General features: G+C 44.2%; 1 protein-coding gene and 1 long non-coding RNA gene across 2 annotated transcripts in view; one reads left to right on the plus strand and one right to left on the minus strand.

Annotated features, from left to right (window-relative positions):
* The window catches only part of LOC143279565 (G protein-coupled receptor kinase 5-like), a 44020-nt gene extending 41698 nt beyond the window's left edge, over nucleotides 1-2322 (plus strand). The window contains exon 17 of the mRNA XM_076583644.1: nucleotides 2234-2322. The gene's annotated coding sequence lies outside the window, so the exon portion shown is untranslated. The remainder of the gene's footprint in view (nucleotides 1-2233) is intronic.
* Nucleotides 2323-8639: 6317 nt separating this feature from the next.
* On the minus strand, nucleotides 8640-10178 carry LOC143279566 (uncharacterized). Its single transcript, XR_013054902.1, has 2 exons — nucleotides 9794-10178; nucleotides 8640-9758 (listed from the first exon to the last, which is right to left on the minus strand). It is a non-coding gene; the product is annotated as an uncharacterized LOC143279566 (long non-coding RNA).
* Nucleotides 10179-10646: the final 468 nt, after the last annotated feature.

A 10646-nucleotide genomic window follows, 5' to 3' on the forward strand; every position in this document is an offset into this window, starting at 1 on the left:
GTGTGTGATGACTTTCAAGAATTTCAAGCATAAAATGGTGTAGGAAAGAGAATGTACCAAGCATACATAAAATGAAAATGATTGAAAACAGTGCAACACGTAGCTTGAATTGTTTCATTTCAGATGGTTTACTTTGTATTGGTGTGTTGTGTGGGTGGATGGATGCATGGCTGAATGTTGTCCATGCACAGTTATGTGTTTCCGTTTATTTTATGTCACACATTCCACAGATTCCTTTTGGTGACTTCAGGTTGGTACTCTGATATTTCAGATTGTTTTTACATTATTGTTTTTGCATTAAAAAAAAAACAACAACCAATGAGAAAAGCCCAGATTGGTTAGTGACATAGGAATTCAAGCCCACTAATCTGTACATTTTATTTTTTTAAGTCATTTATTTATTTATTTGTTTTTCCTCTTTGTTTTTTTTTTTCAATCATACTTGGAGACAGAATTGATGTATACAGATATGAAGCTTCCCTCTGTTCCTTGTGTCAGTGGCTGAAGATGATGTTTTTCTCCCAGTTAGACAATTCCTGGGGTAGTTCGGGCTTGGGACAGTGTCACACAGGACTTGACCTCTGTTGTTTTCTGTGTATTGTGCTTGGAAATAAAATGCATCAGCCCACTATGTGCAGGTTAGGCTGCAGGCAGCACGATTGGATTTGCTTTAGATGCATTTCACTTCTTGTTCTTAGATGTATTTCACTTGAATGTTTGGCTGTTTTTTTGTTTTTTTTCTACTCCATATGGAATTCTCCTTCGGTTTTAGGTCTTATTGTGATATTGCTAGATTCATTTTTTCATAATGTCTGCCAATTGAAGGTCTAGTTTTTTGTTTTTGTTTTTTGGTGGTCTTTTTTTTTGGAGGGGTGGGGGGAGGGGGGAATAAGACACTGACCCTGTATCTCCACATCATTCTGTTCTACTTTTCCTTATGTATATACCTGTCTATATGTCAGTGATTTAAATTCAGAACATTTGTACCCTGAACCTGACACTCTCCTAAGCAGGCACAAAGGTTGCAGACATGCTTTTGCATTTATAAAAAAAACAAAACAAAAAAAACACCAGCTTGACACTGCAGGTGAGAGAGAGAGAGAGAGTGTTTCTCGTTTGAGTGTGAGTGGTTATGTATTTGTGTGAAATGTCTGAAGTGGGCTGTGTTACCTGTCTTTTCAGATGTCATTTATTGTTGGACATTGTCTTTGAATGTTGATCAGTTTTGTAATCTGACTGGTTAAATTTAGGTAACTTTTTTTTATATACCTGGTTAAAATCTGGGTAATTTTTTTAACCTGAGTGGTTAAATCTGGGTAAATTGTGATCTGACTTGTTAGATCTGGGTAAATTTTGTAAGTTGACTGGTTAAATCTGGGTAAATTGTAATATGTCTGGTTAAATCTGGGTAAATTGTAATCCGGCTTGTTAATCTGGGTAAATTTTGTAAGCTGACAGGTTAAATCTGGGTAAATTGTAATATGTCTGGTTAAATCTGGGTAAATTTTGTAATCTTGACTGGTTAAATCTGGGTAAGTATGAGGCAGTATGGACACAGTGTCAACTCAGCAAGACATGTGAATGAAACTGTGAAAACTAAAAGAATGAACTCTAGAAATGTAACTTTTGTTAGATTTCTGGTCTCTTCCATATCCAGTGTATGTGGAGTTTTGAAGTTGGTTAAACATGATTTGCGGTGGACAGAAGGTGGGAAGAAAACAGTAAGAACAGTGGAGGAGGCAGAGGCTGCCCTGTTAGCCGTATAACGTTGTGTATGTGTGTTGTGCCTTTTTCCTGCAATAATTCAGATATCTGCAATTTGTAGTGTTGTATTGGTGGATACTGATCCTGTTTTCCACTTCAGTGTCTTCATGTTGTTGTATAATGCACTAATGTACATGTACTGTTTCATGTGATGCGCTTAGAGCCCATCTATTGGGAGTTTGTGCCACATAAGTACAATATATTATTATTGCTATTGTTATTAATGTGAGTTTGCACCATATAAGTACAACATATTATCACTGTTGTTATTATTGACTTGAGTTTGCGCCATATAAGTACAATATATTATCATCACTATTGCCATTAATAACATGAGTTGTGCCATATAAGCACTAAATATTTTTATTATTAACCGGCTTTAGACGGGAACATGTCTGAAAGACTGATGGTGGAGGCAGTGTGGTGAGTGAGTGAAGGGTTGAACAGAGGAGAGCGGTGTTGTGTGCAGAACGAAGATGCCAACTCCAACTCCTAGAAGCAGTACAGGGGGAGCTGGTGGACACCGGGCTGAGGAGACAGACAGGGGGTGCAGGACCACACCACCACCACACGGAGGGCAGGCGCTCTGTGACAGGGGGAGGGGGGTTGGGGGGGACGGGGAGGGGGGTTGGGGGGGGCAGGGAAAGAGACAGCTGTCGGGTAGTTAGTGTTGTGCAGCTCAGCACTGTTGACCCACACAGACAGTTGTTGGGTAGTTAGTGTTGTGCAGCTCAGCACTGTAGACCCACACAGACAGTTGTTGGGTAGTTAGTGTTGTGCAGCTCAACACTGTAGACCCACACAGACAGTTGTTGGGTAGTTAGTGTTGTGCAGCGCAGTGCTGTAGACACACACAGACAGTTGTTGGGTAGTTAGTGTTGTGCAGCGCAGTGCTGTAGACACACACAGACAGTTGTCAGTTTCGTGTTTTGCAGTGCAGCGCTGTGAGACCCACACAGACGGCTCGGTTGCTACAGGCAGGTGGGCTATGTGTGTGTGTGGTCTGTTCTGTGGCTGGTTGGAGTGTGTTGTGTCACCTGGAGATACAGACGTCACAGGGGGCACTGTGTGGAGATAGACACATCACAGAGGGCACTGTGTGGAGATACAAACATCACTGAGGGCGCTGTATGGAGATAGAGACGTCACAGAGGGCGCTGTGTGGAGATAGACACGTCACAGAGGGCGCTGTGTGGAGATAGACACGTCACAGAGGGCGCTGTGTGGAGATAGACACGTCACAGAGGGCGCTGTGTGGAGATAGAGACGTCACAGAGGGCGCTGTGTGGAGATAGAGATGTCACAGAGGGCGCTGTGTGGAGATAGAGACATCACAGAGGGCGCTGTGTGGAGATAAGTCACAGAGGGCGCTGTGTGGAGATAGAGACGTCACAGAGGGCGCCGTGTGGAGATAGAGACGTCACAGAGGGCGCTGTGTGGAGATAGAGAAACAATACCTGGTGAATGAAAGTCGCCTGACAACTTAGCCATGTGTTGCAGCTTGGAGTGACAGAGCGACAGGTGATTGACACCTGGGAGGGGCGGAGCAACAAACTCCCCCCAGCACTGGAGGGTGGGGCCTGAGCACAGTGATTGACACCAGGGAGGGGCGGAGCACCATGCAGCTGGAGACCGGGACGTGTGCTGCTCCACCGCCACCATTGTCCCCAGGACGTGTGCTGCTGTCAGCGTGGACAGGGGCATGATGCAGGCAGAGGAAGAAGAGACGCTGTCGGTGGGAAAGGCGGTTCACCTCAAAAGCAGCAGCAGCCGCCAGGGCCCTCCTCTCACCCCCATACCCAGCCCCAGCCCCAGCCCCACCCCCACCCCTTATTTATGTCCCACTCCCAGACTGTTCAGGTTCACCCATGGACGGCACTTTTTGTGTTGATGACGACAGCTGCACAAACCTTACCCGATTCAAATGTACACATCTGTGTATGTGTGTGTGCGCGCTTGCACACATGCATCTGTGTTTGTGTGCCAGTGTATCATGTCGTGCATGTGTATGTTTCTGCTCATGAATGATTTGATGTTGTCAGTTTGTGTTGCCATGCCATAAGACTTGATGATTGAAGTGTTTGTGTGTGTGTGTGTGTCTCTGTCTGTCTGTGTGTGCAGCAGGCCCAAGGTTTGTTGTGAACTGTTTGGGGCACTCTTTTCTCTCTTCCAATTGTTGGTACTGCCCGGTTGTATTGGGAGTCACTGTCTTGATGTGGACAGCAGATGGAAGTGACATGTTTGAACAGAGAAAAATCAGTGCAGGAAGTGACATGTTTGAACAGAGAAAAGACAGTGTAAGAAGTGACAAAGAGACAGTGTAAGAAGTGACATGTTTGAACAGAGAAAAGACAGTGTAAGAAGTGACATGTTTGAACAGAGCCAGAAAGGAAAGTCCGTGCAGGAAGCATGGACGAAAAGCTGGGTGCAGGCAAGTATTGTGCAAACAAGGGGAAGAGCTGTAGTGGTGGCAATGTTGTGGTCAGCCTCGTGATGGAGTAGAACAGGACTGGACAGTGATGACACTCTGGCCATTCCCCTTGTGACAAACCTGTACTGGTCTGGCTGCATGTTTTCTCCTCCCTCCCTCCTGTCCTATGCTTATCTATTATTTATTCACCTTTTTTTTCTTCTTTTTTTTTTTTTTTTAAGGCCTGACTAAGTGCGTTGGGCTACGCCGCTGGTCAGGCATCTGCTTGGCAGATGTGGTGTAGCGTATATGGATTTGTCCGAACGCAGTGACGCCTCCTTGAGCTACTGATACTGATACTGTCCTGTCCTGTGTCAGGACGCCCCCCCCACCACCACCCCAGCCCCTCTGCCCCCCCAGGCCTCCCCACTCCTCTCCCCACTTTGTCCTGGATAGTGTTTTTTTTTCATCTTCACCTCTACTCCCCCTTATCACCCCCTTCTCCCCCCCCTCTCCCCCTCCCCTCCCCCTCCCATCTTCTGTGGTTAACCTGTCTGCTGGGTCTGACCATCTTGTGAGGGGAAGGGTGGGTGCAGCACACTCCCTCCTCCCTCCCTCCCTCAGCTCTGTGTGTGTGTGTGCACATGAAGGTGCTTACAAGTGTGTATGTGACTGTATGCACCCAGACTTAGTCACGATGTTGAAGTCCATTGACACCCTACCTGACAGCAGCTCTTCTGTGCGGCGCCCCAAGGACTCTTCACAGAGTTGAGGGAGAAGTTGGAGGAGACTGAGCTCCATGCAGGCATTTAGGTGGTGGTATTTTTAAACAAGTATGTGAAGGTGCTGGCTCATGTAGATGTGATAGTGTGTTTGGTATTAATTTTTGTTTGCATGCGCTTCATGGTCATGACGGGTCAAGAGTTGGAACAGAAAGATTCCACAGATGGTAAACAGTTAATTGACATAACGCAGGTACCACGTTCCATTATCTGAACAGTTGTGGAGTGGTCAGGTCATTGTTTAGCATGTGACTGAATAGGGGAGGAGTGAAAGATTTTTCTCATGCTTCTGTTGTTTTTTTCTTAAAGAGAAAAGGGAGATTTTAGATTGTGTGGGGTAAACTGTTCTCAGTGATTTATTTCATTGAGGACTATTTTGTGAAAAACTGAATTTATATTATAGAAGACTGATTTTATAGATGATTTTAACCATCTTATTCTCTTGGGGCTTTATATATAAGCCAAGAAATGCAAGGCTTTCCTATAATTAGTGACAGACGAGATACTGATGGGCGAGAAATACTGTATTTGAGTCATGGTGAAATTATTGTTGTGGTGAAGATCTGTTTTCTCTTGAAGGGAGCTAGTCAGCTTTCTGCTCTCTGAGTTTGTTAAACAGACTGATAGCTGACAGAGCCCTGTTTCTGTGCATGTGAAAATGTAACAGACCTTGATGACAGTTTTGTCAGTTGGAAAAACTCTGTGTTCACCTCAAAATCTGTGTGAAGGTTTAAAGGATTTTTTTGGTCTTCACCTCAAAATCTATGTGAGGTTTGTCTTCACCTCAAAATCTATGTGTAGGTCAAGGATTTTGTCTGTACCTCAGAATTTTTCTGTTGGTCAGAGGGGAACATTTTTCCATTGCTCCTGGATGGTAGCTCTTCAGGTGTGGTGTGTGGGGTGCTGGGGCTGCTTGCTGAAAGACCGGTCAGCCCATGTGGTCATGTGACTCAGCGTGTGTGTGTGTGTATGTGTGTTGCTCACTCTTGTACTCTTCTCCTGACCCCCAGGTCCTTTTTCATAATGATATTAACTGTGTTTTGCGATTTGATGAGGACCCAGCTTTAAGGACTGCATCTCAGGATTGTACATAGTTGAGGAACAAGAAACCTGTGTCAGCACTTGTCGGTGCATGGTCATCGTTCCAGTCAGCACCGGAACTCATTGAGCACTTTTGTATTACTACTGCCAGTGAAGCATGCCCACAGTGGACACTGTCATCATGATACCGGCACATGGAATGCATTCATTATGTTGCTTGCTATTTATTGCCATGGTTATATGGTAAAGGAGCTGTGTATGTGTGGGGATAGGGGGTGTTGGGGGTGTGGACATAGGGTAGTTTGTGTGGTTGATTATGTATGAATGTGTGTGTGTATGTTGTGTTTTTCATGACAGTTGTGTCATTAAAACTGACACCTGGTCATGGGTAAAATGTATCATGTGCTAGTTAATTGTTCCTGTATCTTTTAGAGTTAAAAGTATTGGAAGACAAAACACCAATTTTTATACGGTCTTTGACAACAGCATTGAGTTTGATGATGAAACCCTAGCACATTAAAAGCACTGCGGTATTGTTTCACACTGGAAGCAACACCACCACAGTAACCTGTTGGAAAACAGTTTGTGAACATTTCAGTGTTGCACATTTTGTTGCCATGAAAGATATGTGGATGAGAGGTGTGGAGAGGCAGTAGCCATGTGGTGTGGTGTGGTGCAACAGGTGCAGCAGCAGCATTGTACAGTGTGAGAGTACAAGCGTGTCACACACACTGTCCCCCTCATGTGGAGCTGGACATGCATTGAAGCCGTGTTGTGCGTGCTTCCTGATAACCACATCCATAATCCTGTGAAATATAATATGGATTATTTGCTTTGACAAGTTTGTTTGGAGGGTAGGTGGCTCAGGCGTACTGTGACACGACTGTGTGGATTAATTTGCCTTGCTGAGTTTGTCTGGTGTGACGGTGGATTTGGGCAACGTCCAGATGTTGATGTTTTTTTGTGCTGAATGAGCAGCAGAGGGAGCGCACACAGGTGCGGAGGGGGGCAGAGCAGGGTGATGAGACGGGTCCCCCGGGGAATGGTGAGTGCCTGACGCAGCTTGGATCGGTCCTTGTGTGCTCCGCTGGGCTTTTAGCAGCAAACAGAGAAAAAGTGAGGGAGTGTGGTCTTTTTGTTGTTGTTGTTGTTGTTGTTTACTATTGTGTGAGAGAAGCTCAGTGGAGGTAAAGGCAGTGTAGTGTAGTGCAGAAAGCAGAGATGAGACATCCAGGTTGAACGTAGTGCAGTGAAGACAGTGCAGTCTATTGCAGAAAGCAGAGATTAGACATCCAGGTTGAACGTAGTGCAGTGAAGATAGTGCAGTGTAGTGCACAAAGTATGTTCAGCCTGAAGACAGTGCAGTGTAGTGCAGAAAGCAGAGATGAGACATCCAGTCTGAACGCAGCGCAGTGAAGGCAGTGTACTGTGTAGTGTAGTGCAGAAAGTATGTTCAGCCTGAAGACAGTGCAGTGTAGTGCAGAAAGCAGAGATGAGACATCCAGTCTGAACGTAGCGCAGTGAAGGCAATGTAGTATAGTGCAGAAAGTAGTGACGAAACATCCAGTCTGAACGTAGCGCAGTGAAGGCAATGTAGTATAGTGCAGAAAGTAGAGATGAAACATCCAGGCTGAACGTAGCGCAGTGAAGGCAGTGTACTGTGCAGTGTAGTGCAGAAAGCAGAGATAGACATCCAGGCTGAACGTAGCGCAGTGAAGGCAGTGTACTGTGTAGTGTAGTGCAGAAAGCAGAGATGAGACATCCAGGCTGAACACAGCGCAGTGAAGGCAGTGTACTGTGTAGTGTAGTACAGAAAGCAGAGACGAGTCGAATGATGGGAAGTGTGCTGGTTGAGGAATGTGGAATGTTCAGTGCACAACAGTGTAAAACAGTATACAAGCTGTTAATGTTGACCTCACTTCCATTATTGTTTTTTTCTCTGTGTGTCCTTGAAGAATCTGATTGTCTCCTTTCTTACACAATTTGATTGACAATGTGCTCAACTACCGAGCTCTTCCCGAGCTGTGGATGTACAGATAATGTGTGTATATCATTATAAAATGCACACATGTATCCATGCATGTGTGTGGATACATTAAAGTATGCATGTGTGTGCACGCACATATGTGTGTGTGTGTGTGTGTGTGTGTGTGTGTGAGCAGAGACAAAGCCTGTGTGCCAAAGAGGGAGTTGTCGTGGGTGTGATGGGTTGGACGAGTTTCCCTGCCATGCATTTTCTGACACATAGTGATGACCCTGATTCTAGTCATGTAAAAAAAAAAATTAAAAAAAAAAAAAAAATGCTGGGCACTGGCTGCCTTCATGCAACATTTGTCATGGATGTGCTCTGTCTGTTCATTGGTTAACAGTCTCTGATTCTGGTGTGGGGAGTTACCTTTACTCTGAACCAAAAGTTTCAATGTACTTGTAATATTCCAGTGGTCTCTTACCACTTCCTCACCATAACGGACACAGGACAGTCTTGGGTTAGACAAGGCTTAGAGTGAAGTGATGTCACAGCTGTGTTAGAATTGTCCATCCCAAGACTACAGTAATGGTTTTACTGAGGAAAGTGGTGAGATACAGAAGAATGCAAGTACTTTTTCTCTTTTTTTTTTCTTTTTCCTTTTGAGTGTGAGAAACTTTCTGCTATGCTTGCTTTGTTTCCAGTTGACCTAACTCATCGGGTATGTCTTTGATATGCTTAGTCTCAGAAAGTAGATTGAAACTTCTGGAAGCTTGTTGCTTTATCATCCAGTGTTCATGTCTGGCTTGATTGTTTGACAAGATGACACCTGCTTACATAGCTGTTCATGCTTTGGGGGACTTTTTTTTTGTGAACAAGGGTGACATATGAGTGAGGCAAAACAGCAGAAGGGGCTAAGCATACACACACCCACACAAAAAAACAACAAAAACTCTTGACAGGAAAAATTCTGAAACATGTTTGTTTTAACATGTTGTTGGGTAGAATTGTAATTGTCTTTTTTTTTTTTTGTCTTTTTAAAAAAATTTTTTTTTATAGAGGGCTGGTGAAGAGGACAGAGAGGGAAAAAAGGCTTTGAGGAAAAACCCCTGAAAAGTTCACAAAAGGTTTAAAATGTTTCCTAATTATTTACATTTTGACCTTTTGACCACCTGTGTAATAGATAATAAGCTGATGGAAGATGATTTGTGCTTCGCTTGAACAATAACTGGATGGGTTTTTATTAAATCCCATGTAAGTTTGGATGGTGGTTATTACAGGCAGGTTTTTTTTTGGTTTTTATTAAATCCCATGTAAGTTTGGATGGTGGTTATTACAGGCAGGGTTTTTTTGTTTTTTAGGTTTGTTTGTTTGTGTATACGTGTGCAAGTAGAGATAAGTTATATGAATCTCATAATACACAAAGAAGAGAGAATGATGTTGTACAGTGCAGTGAGATGAACTGTATTCTTGTTTGCTTGATTCAGGTCATATTCCCTCTCCAAGCCTCACAGCACTTGTCCCTAAATGCAAAATGGAGGAAAATGTGAACAACCAGGCCACATTGTGTGCCTTTGAGAGTCTGTGAATCATGAGAGGATTGTATCTGTGAGTGACTGAGAAACAGAGTGCTTGGTTAGACTAGAGGAAGACATGTGATGATGGGCATGAGACAGGCTGCACATTTTGAGAACGAAGTGCACACAGTCTCTCCCATCAGAACACTCTGCTGATGAACAGTCATTCAGGATGGTTCACACCTTGCTGATGAACAGTCATTCAGGATGGTTCACATCTTGCTGATGAACAGTCATTCAGGATGGTTCACACCTGTGTGCTAGAGGCAGGCCACATACTAAGAATTACAGAGCTCACATTAAGTACCACTTGAAATGATAAAAGTAATTGAGAGATGATTTCAATTACATGGGTTGTATTTGGTCCACAACTGGCCTCTCATTGAATGCACAAAATGTCTGGTTAGGCACACATGTGCCATAAACAGCTTGAAAAAAATGTGTTTGAAAATCATTTTGGGGGGGTGGGGGTGAACAGTTGCTGTCGATCATTGTAAAAAATGGAAGCACCGCAGCAAAAAAGCACCTCTGGTTATGAGAGGTGTTCATTTTTTTGGCTGCATCACGGCTGTTTGCCAGAAATTCAGCATCATGTCAGCATGCCCCTGAAGAAGAATACTGAGTTCCCAGTGTCCTTCACTGTGTGTACACTGCAGATGATCTGCCTTGTGAACTGTGTGGTCCTTCACTTTGTGTGAACACTGCAGATGATCTGCCTTGTGAACTGTGTGGTCCTTCACTGTGTGTGAACACTGCAGATGATCTGCCTTGTGAACTGTGTGGTCCTTCACTGTGTGAACACTGCAGATGATCTGCCTTGTGAACTGTGTGGTCCTTCACTTTGTGTGAACACTGCAGATGATCTGCCTTGTGAACTGTTCCTTCACTGTGTGTGAACACTGCAGATGATCTGCCTTGTGAACTGTTCCTTCACTGTGTGAACACTGCAGATGATCTGCCTTGTGAACTGTTCCTTCACTGTGTGTGAACACTGCAGATGATCTGCCTTGTGAACTGTTCCTTCACTGTGTGTGAACACTGCAGATGATCTGCCTTGTGAACTGTTCCTTCACTGTGTGAACACTGCAGATGATCTGCCTTGTGAA

The sequence above is a fragment of the Babylonia areolata genome, chromosome 2, assembly GCF_041734735.1.
Source record: "Babylonia areolata isolate BAREFJ2019XMU chromosome 2, ASM4173473v1, whole genome shotgun sequence".
Taxonomy (NCBI): Eukaryota; Metazoa; Mollusca; class Gastropoda; order Neogastropoda; family Buccinidae; genus Babylonia; species Babylonia areolata.